Raw genomic sequence first — 19082 nt, forward strand, 5'->3', positions numbered from 1 at the left:
CCCAATTACTTAAGAAACTAAGTGAGTACATCTCCAATTGCCCATGAAAGCATAAGTTTGTTTTCCTCAGCTGAGGCAAGCGGTAGAGTACATTGTAAAGGAGGAACATATAAAAAGGTGAGTAGGCTGCAGATAAAGGCACATGTGTGACCATTGTTTTCCTTTTGGAAATCATGTGATTGGGAGATTGCTGACTCTGGATTACTGAAGGGTTACTGACTCTGGGGGCTGACTGTGAAGCACAAGGAACCCATGTGTGTGGAGGCCGTACGGTGAGAACACACAGTTATTAGCATCATTTCTGAGTGACCTCACGGGTTTTTTTCTTCTCTTTATTTTTTCTTTCTGACCACTGCTTCTCCCACTGTTCCTTGCAATTCTATTCTTGCACCTTCATTTTATTATTTATATTTGATGGACCAGGAGGATTAAGGCAAGGTTACCTTGTAAATTTGGATTGGTCACACACCATGTCATCATCCAGCTGGCTCTGAAGTCAATAATGTTACTGACAGTAAACCTGAAGACCTTTCTCATATCTATTTTAAGTCCAAGTCTGACCAACCATGGAAACTATTCAACATGAATTAATGTAGAGAACCACAAAGCATTTTTGACAACTCCAAGGAAAACGATCTTCTCAATAGAGGAGATATGTCTAGAGACTTCGCATAAAAGCTTGCCTGGTGTGAGGGTACATGGCACCATGTTAATCCTCTGAAAATATCTGTATTCCTGTTCTTTTTCTGCTGTCACTGTCAATCTGCTATATTTTCACTATCCTATTAAAATATTACTATCTTCTTTATCTGTTCAATGTATTTTTAAAAAAAGTTCCTGTATGAGCTGTTCTAAGTCATTTTTCCTGATATTTCACTTATATCACTCTCCGAATATCTGAGTTTCTTTTTTGTGAACATTTCTACTTCTCTGTACATTGCAAAACTGCAAGCCATAGGTATTTCTATGATATAACACAGAGGAGAATTAAGTTAGCTACAGAACAATGGGGCTTATTCTTTGCTTTTTCTCTGGAAAATCTTCTATTGGTTTTGATGGCAATTTACCTAGAGATTAGAACCACAGGATGTAGCTTGGTCTCTTATTTGCCTTTTTGGGAAATCAATTAGGAAGATTCATACAGGATAAAGGAAAAAGCAGTCTATCCATGATATAATACTATTGTTTGTACTACTTGTTCCCTGCAAAGGAAGTCTGTTGAATGCTGTGCATTTTGCATTCTTTTCTAATAGAACACCCAAAAAAGGCATCTTAAGGTGAAGCAGGAAAGGAGATCATTTTTATAACTTTGCATTCTTAACATAGCATTTAAAGAACGGCATGAAATAGGGAGAAGACAGTGGAACAGAAGGTGGTCAATTTGAGTCCTCTGGTTCACAAGGACCATGAATGGTCATGGTCATGGTCATGGTCATGGTCCACGAGTATCCCTAGTGGTCCATGGTTGGTGGTATGTAGGAATGGGGAGTGTTTGGGGTCTGTTTCCTGCAGGGCAGGTGGACGTCTAAGCAGAGCCACTATTTGGAGTTGATGACTAAAGACACAACTAACATGGGTGGGACTGTCATGGGGCTCCCAAAAAGCTTCTATTGAAGCATGGCAGGTATGCAGTCAAAGCATCCACAACTTCGACTGGGAGCTGGTGGCATAGCTCTCATCTGGAACCATACAGTCCCAAATTATGGAAAAGGCAGAGAATCTTCCAGAATTCTGTCCACAGCAGAGTCTAACTTCATCTGAGAGATGAGGGCATGGAAGGAAGAAAGACTAAGCCAGCTCCCTGGAGAGGAAGAGATTTCTTTGTCTCTTTTCCCCAGTCAGGGAGCCCCTGGGAACTTGCATACAGAATAAGCTGGGTGTATCACCTCTCAGGCTGGAGCTCTGGAAATGATGTCAGTGTGGCAGGTGGGAAACTTAGGACTCATGACCTCAGTTTCCTTCCCACTGGACACCCTTTGAATTCTGGGTGTTGTTAGCAGATGTTTCAGTTGGTTAGTTGACTGGTTTGAGGGTATGAGGCAGCAGTTTTTGTTTGGTTTTTAGGATCTTGCCTTTATTCTTGTCCTTTGTTAGCTTAATTTCTGTGCAGAACACCTACGAAGTCAAGTTTTCATCACCAACACAATGGCAACGTTCATTACTGAGTGCTTGTGTTATGTTAGGCACCTTATGTACATTATATGGTTTACAGGCACTGGAATATAAAATAAAATGTAACGACAGTCACTGACTTCCTACAAGACCTTATGCAAATTTCTTTCTACCAGTGTCCCCTTAATAATGCCTCAAACCTTTCTTCCTGGAATGTTGTACCATACTGAGTACAACACACAAGACCAGATATTCTATGAAGAAAGGTGCTTTGTAAATTTAAGTACACATATTCCTCTCAGTCCTATAGGAGGGCAGATTGAATCACAGGACTCTTAAGATTGGGGATCTGACCACTGCCACTTTGATCTTAGAACAGTTACAGTTTTATTTCTAATATTTCAATAATAAACACATTCTTCTTTGAGAGAAGAAAATCACACTGTTTCTGCATTTTGAATATTCATTGATAGTGTAAAGCATACATTTTTAGGAATATGTTTTATAAGACACATTGGGGCTGTCATTTTGAAGCATGTAAAAGTTTGTCTAGTATGATTTTTAATGATAACATGTATCTCATTTAATCTTCACAAGAAGCAACTCATCTTAACAATAGGAAAATTGATCTGAGTTACAGTAGTTCTTGAGACTAAGCCAGGGTTCTTTAGCTCTTCTAGATAGTGCTGACTGCTTTCAGAAAGTGGGTTTCTTACGGCTACTGAATATTGTCACACAGCTGAATTCTAGCCTGGCAGTAAGAGTCACATCTGAGTTGTCAAGAACAAATGATCTGTGTTTAAAGGGAATGGACTAACTTATGTGGGACCACTGTTTTGTTTAGTTACTAGCTTAAAAAAAACTTTGAAGGCCTTTTTCTGCTGACAGGCATATCATACACTTTGACTGCAGCACTTTCACAGAAGTCTCTTGAGAACACAAGAAGACACATAGCTATTAGTGTCTGAGATTGGATTTAATGTTCCAAACAAAAGTCCCTTGCTGTGTATCATTTAATTCAGTTATAAATTCGAGAACCTGCAAGCACCCGTATCCTACGGGTGAATTCCTGAAATCTATTGCTATTTTATGAGTCACCACTGGCCGAGCAGGAAGAGTATTTGAAGTCATGGTCATCAAAAAGAAGTGATTGTTTTCTAAAAAGTGAAATGCTTAAAATGCTTCCAGAGGGAAGCAGTGGGCTGTGTTCCCATTCCCTCTTATAATCAGAGTTGTTGAGTTTGTTTTAAAAATTGTTAAAAGTTCATGAGAAAAATATGTAAATTCTGAGAACTAATATCATTCCCAGAAGCACTGACCCTTGCTGGTCTCAAGTCCCCTTGTCACTGGACTCTGGGGGACATAAAGACTCATGTAACACTTTTGTGCCACTGAGTTTGTCAACAAGTATTCTGGGAAAAAGCAGAATTGGATTCTTCTGTAGACTTCCCACCAGGATTGGCCAAAGGCCATAAAACAAGCTAGTAAATTCCCACAGGACCCAAACACCAGGCAAAATTGCTGAAAGAGGCTAGTCTGAGTTAGAAAGAAAAAGGAAAAAATTACAGACCATCCTGTGGGATATCAGGCCAATAACAGCCAAAAGCCCCCAAGTCAGTTTATCTTTTCCTTGATGTTATCAGGTAGGGCTAGTTTCTTAAATTAAAAAAAAAAAAGAATGTTTCCATGGTATGTATATTTTTATACTGAATTACCATTTGGCACTTGGAAATCATAGACCTTACTACTCAGAAGCAACTGAATGAAGAGAAATTTAATTTATAAATATCAAATCCTGTGAGATATTTCTCAAGATTCCTGATTTTATCAGAGCTATGCCAGCTAATAAAGTATTTCTTAAGTATAAAAAGTTAGACCTCTACAGGATCCTATAGTTTAAATAGTTGTTATTGATATACAGAATTTCATAAATATTCATTTTTTGGTTCTAAATGTAAAGTTCCTCATGTTTACCTCTGTTTATACCTCATTCTTGACATGTTTATCTAAATTATGTGTGCTTTATGACATGAAATGCCTTCAGGGTCCCTAATAAAAGTGATTATGAGGACCTACTTTCCAGCCTACACTTCCTCCTCTGTGCTGGGCTTAGTCGCTCAGTCGCGTCTGACTCTTTGCAGCCCCAGGGACTGCAGCCGCCAGGCTCCTCTGTCCACAGGGACTCTTCAGGCAAGAACACTGGAGTGGGTTGCCATGCCCTTCTCCAGGGGATCTTCCCAACCCAGGGATCAAACTCAGGTTTTCCACATGCCAGGCAGATTCTTTACAGTCTGAGCTACCAGGGAAGCCCCTTCTTCTTCAACCTGGCAATAGTAATAATAATATTTAAAATAATAACACTCCCATATACACTGGAGGAATCCTGTCTTCATAGCCCCTACTTCTTAAGCTTCTTGAGAACTATTATTAGTTGTTCATGGAATATAAACACAGATCACAATTAGCTTTAAGTTGAAAAGAAATGCACATTTTGGGAATAAAGAAAATTTTTCTCCTTGGAAATAAATATCAAAAAAACAATAAGCATTTTAAATTGTTCTTCAAGAGACACTTTAGAAGTCAGAGAGAGTCTTTGATATCTTTAGTTAGTGGAATAATCTGTTCTCAAGACCATACAAAGACCCTGAGTCAATAATACAGTTCAAGTACAGATGACATGGGTGGGGATGGAAGCTGTAACAGTCATTCACACCATCTCATAAGATCTAAGGAAAAGATAGGGTGAGGGGTTGATGTATTAAGTTTCTACTAAAAGCCAGGAATGGTGTTAAGTATTTTATGTAAATTATAATGTCTAACATTAACTGAGCACAAGTGGGCCCCGAGTTGTGCCAAGTGTCTTCATAGATTCTCTCTTTTTTTAAAAAAAAATGGAGATATAATTGACATATAACATTATAGTAATGTTAGTTTCAGGTGTACAATATAATAATTTGATAATAGTATATATTGCAAATTGATCATCACAGTCAAGCCCAGGTATAACATCCATCATCACGCATAGTTACAAATTTCTTTTTCTTATGATAAGAACTTTTAAAATCTACTCTCTTAGCAACTTTCAAATATACAATACAGTATTCTTAACTATGGACTTCCCTGGTGGCTCAGATGGTAAAGAATATACCTGCAATGTGGCAGATCCAGGTTTGATCCCTGGGTCAGGAAGACACCCTGGAGAAGGGAATGCTTACCCACTCCAGTATTCTTGCGTGGAGAATTCCATGGATAGAGGAGCCTGGCAGGCTACAGTCCATGTGGCCACAGTGAGTCAGACATGACAGCAACTAACCTTTTCACTTTTTTTTTCATTGTTAATTGTAGTCATCACGCTGCACAATATCCCCAGGACTTATTTATTTTACAGCTGGTAGTTTGTACCTTTAACCACCCTTAACCCATTTTGCCTGCTCACACCTCCTCCCCTCTGTTAACCACCACAGATTATCTTTTATCATCAGCAGTCCTTCTGAGACAGGTCTCACCATAATCCTCAGTTTATAGATTACAGATGGGATTCTGAGGCACAAACAGGCTGAATATCTTGCCCAAGATCACACAGTGTTAAGTAGTGGACCCTGGATTTCATGTTGACCTACACCCTTAACCAATAACACTGTGATTTAATTTACTCTTCAGAATTACCCTGAAAGTGAAGGCACTATTATTTCCATTTCATAGGTGAGGTATCTGAAGCTCAGAGAGGCTAACCAACTTGTCTGGCAATCATTAAGCTTACAAGTAGTGGGCTAGGGTTGAAACTACATACTTACCTGACATCCAAGCCCAGGCTCTCACTTCAGTACGACATGGTTTCCATAGTCTCATTAGACCCCAGAATCCCACCCTCTGAGACCTGTTAATTGTATCTTCACCAAACTATCCACCAAGAGCCTACTCTGTATATGCTTAATGGATAGCTTTTACTATGTTGAGTGACATTAGAAAGTACCCCACTGCTTTCATAAGATTGCTTATAAAATCAGATGCTATAATAATATGTTGGGAGTGAAAACCAGTCTAAAAAAGAAGCCTCTGTTTTATAAGTGGAAATAGATTTGATAGTGATTTTGTAATTTTGAATTCCCAAAATTCTTTCATTTTCTTTCAGGATGAAAAGGTGATATTCATGGGCTGAGGGTAGTGAGGAATGTCATTAAAAAAAAAAAAAAATCAAAGGCTCTACATAAAAGGAAGTGCTACCCTTGGCTTCATGCCTTTCCCACTAAAAGTAATTCAGGGAACTTTCTTTTTCTTTTTTTTTTCCAGGGAACTTTCTTATCATAATGAATCAGCACCCAGCTTGGCTTGCTACTAAACCAATAAGAACTTGAGATGTTTCAACAAGGATCATTCTAAGCAGGATAATGTTGACAGAGTCACAAGTTTTCAGTGTTTCAAATATATCTAAAAATGTAGTCGTCACTGGAATCTTGGAGTTGCATGAAGTCTTTTGGCTGAACTCCCATGCCTTCACCCTGGGTATGGATGAGGCAGCAAACCTTTCTTGCCGCAACATCCTCAATGGAAGTTTTCTCAAAAGGTTATTTCTGTAAAAAGTTCCCAGAAAGGGCAGTTTTATACCTTATATTTTTCTAGTAGTTCTTTGGTTTTTTAGCTTTGGGTTTTTGTTTGTTTGTCTTTGTTTTAAACTATGTCTCATTGTCATTTTGGAAACATCTCCTAAAGAACTAGTGTAACTTTCAAGGAGAAAAGATATGAACTTCTAAGTTAATCATAAAAAAAAAACAAAAACAAAAAAACCTTCATATATTTTGGAGAGTTTCACTGCCTTAATTTAAAATTGTAGAGCCATTAATAAGATGATAATTTTGAGGGCTTACTATATGCTAGGTGCCATTCTAAATACTTAACAAATGTTAGCTTTCTCAGTCATCACAAAATGACTAGCATATGAAGAAAGTACCATTACCATGCTATTTTACAGATGAGAAAATACAGTAAAGATAAGGAACTTGTCTAAGTGATGGGGCTGACTCAAGACCCAACAGACTCCAGAGCGCTTCCCCTGACAAATCACATGGCGACGTTACTGCCTTTGATCACAAAATGGCAAAGGTCACTATATATAAAAGAAGTTGCCCATCAGAAGCAATAAGCTACACCTATCTCAGGAATAACTCAAAATCTTCTAAATCAAAGAAATGTTGAAAAAGCTTCATAGAGTTTGGTAGCCCCAAATGATAGACACTTTTGAACAGGTACAAGGGGAAAACTATGGTTTTTATTTCCATCAGCCTGTTTGCTTATAACTCAAAAACACTGGGGGAAGCTTAATATTTTGCTTGTTACCATTGATCAGTTCAGTTCAGTTCAGTTGCTCAATCATGTCTGACTCTTCACGACCCCATGAACTGCAGCATGCCAGGCCTCCCTGTCAATCACCAAGCCTGGAGTTTACTCAAACTCATGTCCATTGAGTTGGTGAGGCCATCCAACCATCTCATCCTCTGTCGTCCCCTTCTCCTCCTGCCCTCAATCTTTCCCAGCCTCAGGGTCTTTTCAAATGAGTCAGCTCTTCACATCAGGTGGCCAAACTATTGGAGTTTCAGCTTCAACATCAGTACTTCCAATGAATATTCAGGGCTGATTTCCTTTAGGATTCACTGGTTGGATCTCTTTGCAGGCCTAGGGACTCTCAAGAGTCTTCTCCAACATCACAGTTCAAAAGCATCAATTCTTCAGCACTCAGCTTTCTTTATAGTCCAACTCTCACATCCATACATGACTACTGGAAAAACCATAGCCTTGACTAGACCAACCTTTGCTGACAAAGTAATGTCCCTGCTTTTTTAATATGCTTGTCTAGGTTGGTCATAACTTTCTTTCCAAGGAGTAAGTTTCTTTTAATTTCATGGCTGCAATTACCATCTGCAGTGATTTTGGAGCCCCCCAAAATAAAGTCAGCCACTGTTTTCACTGTTTCCCCATCTATTTGTCATGAAGTGATGGGACCAGATGCCACGATCTTAGTTTCCTGAATGTTGAGCTTTAAGCCAACTTTTTCACTCTCCTCTTTCACTTTCATCAAGAGGCCCTTCTTCACTTTCTGCCATAAGGATGGTGTCATCTGCATATCTGAGGTTATTGATATTTCTCCCGGCAATCTTGATTCCAGCTTGTGCTTCATCCAGCCCAGTGTTTCTCACGATGTACTCTGCATATAAGTTAAATAAGCAGGGTGACAATATACAGTCTTGACGTACTCCTTTTCCTATTTGGAACCAGTCTGTTTGTTGTTCCATGTCCAGGTCTAACTGTTGCTTCCTGACCTGCATATAGGTTTCTCAAGAGGCAGGTCAGGTGGTCTGGTATTCCCATCTCTTTAAGAATTTTCCATAGTTTATCGTGATCCACACAGTTAGAGGCTTTGGCATAGTCAATAAAGCAGAAACAGATGTTTTTCTGGAACTCTCTTGCTTTTTCGATGATCCAGCAGGTGTGGGAAATTTAATATCTGGTTCCTCTGCCTTTTCTAAAACCAGCCTGAATATCTGGAAGTTCACAGTCCATGTACTGCTGAAGCCTGGCTTGGAGAATTTTGAGTATTACTTTACTAGCATGTGAGATGAGTGCAATTGTGCAGTAGTTTGAACATTCTTTGATATTGCCTTTCTTTGGGATTGGAATGAAAACTGACCTTTTCCAGTCCTGTGGCCACTGCTGAGTTTTCCAAATTAACTGACATATTTAGTGCAGCACTTTCACAGCATCATCTTTCAGGATTTGAAATAGCTCAACTGGAGATCCATCACCTCCACTAGCTTTGTTTGTAGTGAGGCGTCCTAAGGCCCACTTGACTTCACATTCCAGGATGTCTGGCTCTAGGTGAGTGAACACACCATCGTGATTATCTGCATTTTGAAGATCTTTTTTGTGTAATTCTTCTGTGTATTCTTGCCACCTCTTCTTAATATCTTCTGCTTCTGTTAGGTCCATACCATTTCTGTCCTTTATTGATCCTATATTTGCATGAAATGTTCTGTGGTATCTCTAATTTTCTTGAAGAGGTCTCTAGTTGTTCCCATTCTATTGTTTTCCTCTATTTCTTTGCACTGATTTCTGAGGAAGGCTTTCTTATCTCTCCTTGCTATTCTTTTGAACTCTGCATTCAAATGGGTATATCTTTCCTTTTCTCCTTTGCTTTTTGCTTCCATTCTTTTCACAGCTATTTGTAAGGCCTCCTCAGACAGCCATTTTGCTTTTTTGCATTTCTTTTTCTTGGGGATGGTCTTGATCCCTGTCTCCTGTACAAAGTCATGAATCTCCATCCATAGTTCATCAGGCATTCTATCAGATCTAGTCCCTTAAATCTATATCTCACTTCCACTGTATAATTATAAGGGATTTGATTTAGGTCATACCTGAATGGTCCCCACTTTCTCCAATTTAAGTCTGAATTTGGCAATAAAGAGTTCATGATCTGAGCCACAGTCAGCTCCTGGTCTTGTTTTTACTGACTGTGTAGAGCTTCTCCATCTTTGGCTGCAAAGAATATTATCAATCTGATTTCGGTGTTGACCATCTGGTGATGTCTATGTGTAGAGTCGTCTCTTGTGTTGTTGGAAGAGGGTGTTTGCTATGACCGTTGATGCATTAGACCAAGTTCCTCGAACACTCACATTCAGCCATCATATACTACTGTGTTATTTGCTCGGATGTATCCAACTCTTTGCGACCCCATGGACTGTAGCCCGCCAGGCTCGTCTGTCCAGGGAATTCTCCAGGCAAGAATATTGGAGTGGGTAGCCACTCTCTTCTCCAAGGGATCTTCCTGATCCAGGGATTGGACCCACATCTTCTGCATTGCAGGCAGATTCATTACCATCTGAGCCACCAAGGAAGCCCAGCTATGCTAATTCATACCAGGTAAATTAAGGGAAAAAAGAATAGTGATAAGAAATTCCTCAAATTTTAGTAATAACAATGCAGAAAAATTGTTGATGCAAATATTCAGATTAAAATAATATATAAAAGCCATAACTTGACTTATAGGAAGCAAAGGATAACCATTTCTTAAGTGAAATTCACCTGTGATTATGTGAGACATACACAGAAACACGAAGCATACAGAGGCAACATTTTGTAGCAGGTAAGCATGTGGCTGAATTCCAGGAATTGCTAGTTGGGAGACATTAAGCTAATGATAATGATGTAGCATGTCCGTGTCTCAGTACCCTCTGCTGTGATATGGAGAGAATAATAGGTGTATCTCACAAGTTGTGAAGATGAGACAAACCAGTATGTCTGATGTGTATAAAACAGGGCCTGGCACACAGAAAGCATTCAACATATGTTAGCTATTAATATTCTTGTAAAGGGCACTTGATTAACAATAGCTACTATTTCAAAAACTTCCAAGGAAAACACACACGATAATTAAACATTTGTTTTCTCTGTTCATATGAATCCCAGTTTAAGGAATCTAAAAGAACAAAAATAGAAACAGCCATGTCTGCATGAATCTCATATGGACATGAAGAATAGTCTATCCCCAGGAGTCTTTTACTGGGAGATCTTTGTTTCTTCTCTACTGTTTTCTTCTTACCTAAGCTTTACATTTCTGTGTTCCTCTGTAGTCAGCCTATTGGTCAACTTTTTCTTCTTTGTCTTCATCTATTGTACTAGAAATGTTGTAGTCGTGTACAAAGATGAGACCAGGATTCAGAAAGACTGATATACTATATATATATATATATATATATATATATATATATATATATATTTTTTTTTTTTTTTAAAGAAACACTTTCAACTTTGAGACTCTGCTATAAAGGGACTGTGTTCAGTTCAAAGTACCAATAGTAAGGAAAACAAGTGTGGTGTATGTGGCAATATAGAGAGAATTCTTATAGGGAAGTGCTTGTAAATGAAATATATTCTCAAAATAGGATAGCTGGTATCCTGAGCAAGGTTCTAGCAGGATGTGAAAGTAAAAGTTTTTCAGTCATGTCCAACTCTTTGCGACCCCATGGAGTATACATGGAATTCTCCAAGCCAGAATACTGGAGTGGGTAACCATTTTCTTCTCCAGGGGATCTCCCCAACCCGGGGATCAAACCCAGGTCTCCTGCATTGCAGGTGTATTCTTTAGCAGCTGAGCCATGACGGAAGCCGATCCAGGAGGACAGTTGAAGCTCAGTTAGGTCTACCACACAGAAAGTGGCATCCCAATCCCCGAAGCCACCCAGTTCAGGCTCTGACAGAATCTGCCTGCCTCCGAAGGTGGAGCAGACAGCTGTTCTTATCCCTCCTTCCCAACACTGTCCCAGGACAAAGGGTCAGCAACATGGCCTCTTTAGAGTAATTGATCCCCTTGCCTGAGAAGCATGATCAGCTTCCCAAACCAGAAAGAGTGAAACCTCTGTCTGAACAGAGCAAACTCCCAGCTCACAGGGTAAGGGATGAAAAACAGTTCTCAGAAGCTGAGTGACTGATATAGGGAGGAACCTAAAATTCCAGCTGCCTTTAAAACCCAGGGAATTTTTGTGGGTTTCCTGTTACTTCTAGAATTCTTCTGAGTCAGAACCAGAAGTTGGGACTGATGTAGAAGAGAGAAAGATCACAAGATGAGATTCTGAAAACTTTATCTGAATCTAAAATATCTTTTGTTTCAAATACAGTTGAATTGACTTAGTTTAATTTTCCCTTTGTGCCATTTTATTACACTTTTTCTTAAAAAGTGAAAAATAACAAGGTCTCTTCCTTGCATGGTTTTTTTGTGTGTGTATGTGTGCTAGCATATCTCAGATTGATAAAGAAGTATTCATAAAACCATCCTCAAGAGCTAAAAAATCACTATGGAGTAGGCTGGACTGATATAAATAAAATGCTAATTTAAAGTATATCAACCCTTCGCTGGAAGTTTGTTTTTTAAATCACACTCAGAGCTTACTGATGTCTGGCCCACTGGACTACTTGTTCATGCTTATCAGATGGTGCCAGTTATAATTCTTCATACAAGCTCAATATGGGCTAAATATATTTTAAATTCTACAACATTATGAAATATCCATAAAAATGTCACAATTCACTTCGGGTGGTATTACTGAAATTGAGAGCAAAGCAAAATGTATCTCGTAGAACTTTTCATTTTACTGCTACCCTTCAGTTCACCAGTTACTACTATTTCCTTTACATACAGTGGTTTAGTGTTTGCAAACTATTGCCTTCACAGTATCCTAACATACGGTTTCCAACTTTTGTTCCAAGGGGAAAATTAAGATTCCCTTTGCCACATGGAAATTCTGATTTAGTAGCCCCTAGGTGGGGCCCGGGGATTTGTTTTGGTAACATATACCCTGCGTGACTCTAATGCTAATAGATTGCGAACCACTCTTTAAAATCAGTTTTCTAACATGCAAAACACTGAAGTCAGCTTTATTCTTTAAAAACCATAAATAGTTTCAGTTCATTCAGTCTGGGACAGTCAAACTTGTAAACAGCACCTGCTTTCAATGCTCTTGATGTTGTCTGAAGGGTACAGGCCCTGAAGTGCTGCTGATCTTGATGGCTTTATTCTAAAGGCCCAGGAGGTGGCAGCAAATTCCCTTTCCGATCAGAAAGTGCAGGCAGCCATTCTAGTCTGTTGCAAATAATTTGCTTTGAACAGCCTTTTAAATTTGTTTTTTAAATAAAAGAATAAACAGGACCTTGAGATGTGATTTTATCTGACCCTCTGCTTCTCATCAAGTCTCAGAATAAATATTTCTAGGAATAGAATGATACAATTCTTCTCTTCCAGAGAAGAGACTGTACAAATTTCCTTGGCTGATTTTTCTTATCTCTGGGGAAAAGGATTGTATGACTTCCCTTGGCCGTCGGGCAGTACAGTCTCTTATCTCCAATCAAAAATGTTCTTACTAATAACAAACTGAAATCTCTCTGGCAATAATCAAAACAGTCTTATTTTGGGATCTAGACTAAAGGAGAATTTTGAAGCACTTTGAATGCTAATTAGTTTTTAAAAAGAAAACAAACATGATGGTACAATCTTCAAAACTAAAAAGAAGTTTGTGCACTTTATGGATCACAGGAAAAAATTCCAGTATTTTTGTTTAAACTTAAGACAGTCAAATGGTGTGGTGGATTGACAAAACACAAAATCAGTGAAGAGGCTGCTTAGACATTAGAAGAATAAGTGGAACAAAGGAACAAGTAGGCCCACTGAGTGGCAGCTTTGATCCCAACAAGAGTATTGTTCTCAGGCCTTTGATGAACTACAGCATATTTCTAAAACCAAAAAGATGGTGATGTGCCTGGAAGTTCTGTATTATGAGATATATGTTTATATATTTACCAGTGGGAGGGGTAAAGACTAAAAGGAGGTAGGAGAGCTGGATATCTGAGCCACTTTTGTTATGGATGAGAGAATAAAGGTCTTCACTGGTGAAAAAGAAAAACAGGACTAATGAATGGAAGTCATAGGACAGTAAATTTCAGTTTAAGAAAAATTCAAAAAGTTGTAGAGAAGGAATAGGAAATGAACTAATATATTAGACATAAAATGTGTTACAGGCCTTAGTATATGTATTTAGTTTAAATTTCACAATCACCTTATTTGGTGGAAATTATCCTCATTTTTTTTAATTGATAAGGAAATCAAAGCTCAGAGAGCTTAAGAAAATAGTCCAAAGTCACCCAGCCACTACGGCAGTGGACTCATTGGCTGAATCCAAGTTTACCTGTGCTCACAGCCTGTGTTTCTCCAATGCAATGCCTATCAGGTGTGTTGTAAAAGGAACTCCTGTACTTCACGAAAGCCTGACTGCAGGATCTCTAAAATGCTTTCCATCTTTAAGATTTTATAATTTTACATATAAATAGCTCCTTAAAAAGATCTGGGTTTTTAAGTGTTCTGAATATTTTGATGTAGTTAAGTGTTTTAAAAATCAGGGTCAGTTTAAAACCTGACTAGACAAAATTTGTTTGTTCCTTTTCACTTTAATTCCAGTAGTTGAAGAAAAATAGCTTAAAATTAAAGATGTCATTTTACTAACGAGAGAGTAGGAGGTTAGAGAATAACTTTTCTTTCCTTGAAGCACTGACTAGAGGATTTGCTTTAGTTCCAATGTCTGTAAAGTGATTATAATTCCTCCTGACTATTCTTGACACACACACACACACACACACACACACACACACTTCCTGAGAAGGGAGCATTCTGAAACTCAGAGACACCTCCAGTCCTAGGGCAGAGGTCAGGCTCCCTTAGGTAAAGTTTGTACAGGGTTTGTAACACTGTAAAGCAGACCTTCTCCTACTCTTGGCTAATCATTTCACCTCAATCACCAGATCTCTATTCTTTGCTGTTAGCATGCACATGTTCCAGTTTATAAAATCGTGTCGAATGTATTGTGCATTCATACAAAAAGGACCCTTTAATATTTATCTTTTTTCTTTACTCTTCCACCTCTGTTTTGTCCCTTCCCCCCTCCCCCAAACTTCTGTAATATCCTACCTACCACTGTCAACTGGGGTCAAAATCAAATCATATTTTGTGACTGGTGCGTAGACATTTAATTGTCAGTGTATTATAGGGATGCACCGCATTGTCAGACTTCATTTTGCCTTATTAGACTTCATTTTTTGCAAAAACTGCACTGATGTAGACAACCAGTTGTAACATCAAAGCTGGATTTCACCTGGGACTATGTGACCCACAATGAGAAACTGCAAGAGCTGCTCCCCCTACCCACACCTCCTTCAGGCTCCGTAAAACGTGAAAGAATTGGGACATGAGTTTCTTCTTTGCTAAAACACGCAAAAGGTCCAGCCCAGGTCAGTAACATGTGTGGTTTCAGCTGGTCAGTGGTCACTTGATCTATTAACTATATGTTAAAAAGGATTTATCTTCATTAGATTTATGAATATTGAAAGAAGCAAAATTAAGAACAAGGACAGGATTAGAAACAACCATCAAAACAGGCTTGAGAGGTACTTTTTGACTGGTGTAAGTAAGAAATCTTTTCGCAAATAGATAAGCTCTTGGACATTTTTTTCCCCATCCCTTCCCCAGCATTTTTTTTTTAATGGATAGCTGCATAAGAACTTCAAACATATATCTTACTGAAGGATCTCTTTTCTTCTCTCAATCTCAAATGTGTATTGACAAGGGCCTAGACATATTAGTAACTCCAGAAGAATTTACCTTTTATATTAGACTAAGACTACACAACCAAAGTGGCTTAGAGGGCTGATGAAATGTTTGTAGCTGATCGGTAAGGCTTTTGTTCATTCATCTGTACATTTGCATGAGTCAGTACTGAAAGTGAAACAATTGTTTAGCAGTTGGATAGTCAATAATTTATTAACATCATATCAAATTGAAGGTGAACTTTGGAAATGAGGAGTGGTCAGGGAAATAACTAGGAATGAGATCTTTTGAATAAATGAGTGGTCTACATATAAAAATTTGCTATAGTATTAATATGCAATGTTTTGTCTAGATAATTATATATTGCTGTTTTGTAAGTGCTTTAAGAAAGCTATGCCAATAGGAAAAGCTGTAATAACAGTTAATGCCAAAGGCAAAGTTAAATATTTGCTCTCTAATTTTGAACATTTGACAAGTAGACAGCCATCCTAACACTTTATGAGACATCCCTTTGAACTATTCGTGGGATTACATTTATACCCAGGATTAGTATTTTCAAGTAAAGTAAATACTTCCTATTTTGAAGGAAGGTACCTGGACTCTTCTGTTAGAAGATGTTTCCGTATTTCCTGTTTGCATTTGAAAAGCACACCATCAGGGCTATCACTGTACACTCTGCTTTAACCTATTATCCCCCTTAGTGGTCTTTTATATATTCATTTGAAAATCCCACTTTATGCCATTCCTATGTCTTTAAAATGAAATGACCTATATGAAATTACTGTATAAATTCCCTCAAACAAGAAAGATAGCATTAAGTAAAATTTATCACTTGTACCAGAGAGCTATGGTTAGGCAATTAAGCAAAATTTTTATCTCCTCTGTACTTAAGAAAACAAGTTGGTGATTTCCCAGATGAAGGCTTATATTTTTTTATTCCCAATTTTAAACATCATTCTGGGGCCATGTTTTTGACAAAGGAAACATAAATATGATTTGGTGCTAAATCTTAAACTTCCCAACAAACATTGTGTTAAACATTTTCCCTGGGGGCCCAGAATAAGAATCAAAGTATCCACTTAATAAACTTGGAAACTTAATAGAAAAACAGTTACAAAGATCACTTAAGTCATTTGCCCCATGCTGTATCCTCCACGTCTTTATGAAATAATGTCACATGTTGATGTGTCTGTCACTAACATTAAGCAGATTGATTTTCCAGTTTTATAAATGTAATCAGGAGTTGTTACAGGAGGATTGCTTAAAAATCTGCCAGTAGGAAATCTGGAGAATGTTACCATGCAAAAGGCCCAAGCAAATTTTTCTCTAGCACCCACATATATCTTAAGAATTCTTAATATCTTAGCTGATAAATTTTCCTCAAAGAAAGCAGAAGGCATTCGAGCTGGGAAACAAGTTTGCTTAAGTGATATTAGCTCTACTTCAAATAGCAGGCACATAAGCTATAGAAACGATCTCTTATTCCTACTTTCCTTCTAAGGATAAATGCATATTCATGGTAACTTTTCTTCTTGTGAATGAGTGAGGGAGGAGATGGTTGCCTGGATTTGTTTCAGGAAAGAAAGGTGTTTAGAATATTATGAACAGCTAAAGGTATATTCACACAGTGAAACACATTTTAAGTGGGTTTGATAATTTAACATAATTCAAATGAGATATAGTATAAATGTTAATTTTATACCAATAAGGATGACTATCTTTTATGAAATGCTTTCTATATACCAGGCACTGATAACTCCCACAAGGTCAAAAATTCATTTATTTCATACAGGATCGACACCTTTATTTATTGTGAAATTCTCTCTAGAAACTGATGAGAGCTGAACCTTTCCTATCATTCACTCTTTTCTATAGTGGAAATCTATATAACTTTAAACAAATTATTTCTTTTTAATTGAAGGATAACAGCTTTACAGTATTGTATGGGTTTCTGCCATACATCAGTGTGGATCAGTTATAGGTAGACATATGTCCCCTCCGTCTGGCAACCCCCTCCCACACCCCACCCCATCCCACCCCCTGCCGTCACAGAGCATCACTCTGAGCTTGCTGAGCTCAAGCAACGAATCCTCACTGGCTCTCTGCTTTATACGTGGTGAGTACGTTTCCATGCCCTCTCTCCAGTTGTCCCTCCCTCTCCTTCCCAGCCTGTGTCCACAAGTCTGCTCTCTACGTCTGTGTCTCCATTTCTGCCCTGCCAGTAAGTCCATCAGTAGCATCCTTCTAGAGTCCATATGTATGCCTTAATATACTGTATTTGTTCTTCTCTGACTTACTTCACTCTGTATAGTGGGTTCTAGGTTTGTCCACCTCATTGGAACTCATCTAAATTCATTCCTTTTTATAGCTGAGTAATATTCCTCTGCATATATGTACCACAACTTCTTTATCCATTCATATGTTGATGGACATCTAGGTTGCTTTTACAATATTTACAATATTGCTTTCACAATAGTCCTAGCTATTGTAAATAGTGCTACAATGAACATTGTGGTACGTGTGTCTTTTTCACTCTGTATAGTGGGTTCTAGGTTTGTCCACCTCATTGGAACTCATCTAAATTCATTCCTTTTTATAGCTGAGTAATATTCCTCTGCATATATGTACCACAACTTCTTTATCCATTCATCTGTTGATGGACATCTAGGTTGCTTTTACAATATTTACAATATTGCTTTCACAATAGTCCTAGCTATTGTAAATAGTGCTACAATGAACATTGTGGTACGTGTGTCTTTTTCAATTATAGTTTACTCAGGGTATATGCCCAGTAGTGAGATTGCTGGATCATATGGAAGCTTTATTCCTACTTTTTAAAGGAATCTCCCTACTGTTCTCCATAGTGGCTACGTCAATTTGCATTCTATGGTGGGAATCTATTTAACTGTTACTGTTTAAAACTTTGAGGAGAAAACATCAGAAAACATTTTGATATGTGCTTAAAAGATTCTATTTTTCTGTTCAAAGCAATTGAAGTAGACTTTTATAAAAATATACTTCAGTAAGGCTTTTCTCTAAGAATTAAGTAAGGCTTTTCTCCAAAAATTACAAAAAATTAAAATGGCAATTCAGCTACTTAAATAGAACACAGTCTATATTAGCAGGAGTATTTTTACAAGTTATAATTTTTAGAGTGATATACTTCTTTTCTGAGGATGATGGAAAGTGAGAGGGCAAAAACTGCTGTGTAGTAGCATTATGTCTTTCCACTAAAAGATTAAATGCCTTAAAACACATTATTTAGATAAATTTTTATTACCTATAGCATTAATTCTTCAATTTCCCTCTACAAACATGAGCTGTGTGACTTCAAGTAAATCACCTAATTTTTTTGCCTCAGTTTCCTTATTTGCAGAAATTGGGGATTATGGAATTGTTGGGAGGATTAAATGAGTTAATAGACAAAAAATGCTTATTATTGTGACTAGTACATAGTAAAAATTCTATGCATGCATGCATCACTGCAGTTATGCCTGACTCTGTGTGATGCTATGGATTTTAGCCTGCCAGGCTCCTCTGTCCATAGGATTCTCCAGGCAAGAATACTGTAGTGAGTTGTTGTCATTGCTTCTAAGATGAAAGGGACCACAGAAATAAATGCATAGATTCCTGCCTAACATCAGTCTTCAACATTAAGTTAAATGCGGTTATTTTTATTCTTCCATAACAGAAGGTCAAAAAAGACTGGGAAGTCTATACTTTGGCCCACCCAGAGCTTGCAGAGAGATGAGGTCAGTGGTGATGTTTCTGGCTAACCCTGCTGCCTGCGTTCTGGCAGGAGGGAGGCAGTGGCTGGCACAACAGTATCTGA

General features: G+C 38.0%; 1 protein-coding gene across 3 annotated transcripts in view; it reads left to right on the forward strand.

Moving 5' to 3' along the window:
• Nucleotides 1-19082, forward strand: part of SYNPO2 (synaptopodin 2) — a 205830-nt gene that overhangs the window by 173288 nt on the left and 13460 nt on the right. The gene's annotated exons all lie outside the window — the stretch shown is intronic.

Source organism: Odocoileus virginianus, chromosome 21 (genome assembly GCF_023699985.2).
Source record: "Odocoileus virginianus isolate 20LAN1187 ecotype Illinois chromosome 21, Ovbor_1.2, whole genome shotgun sequence".
In the NCBI taxonomy this organism is placed as follows: domain Eukaryota; kingdom Metazoa; phylum Chordata; class Mammalia; order Artiodactyla; family Cervidae; genus Odocoileus; species Odocoileus virginianus.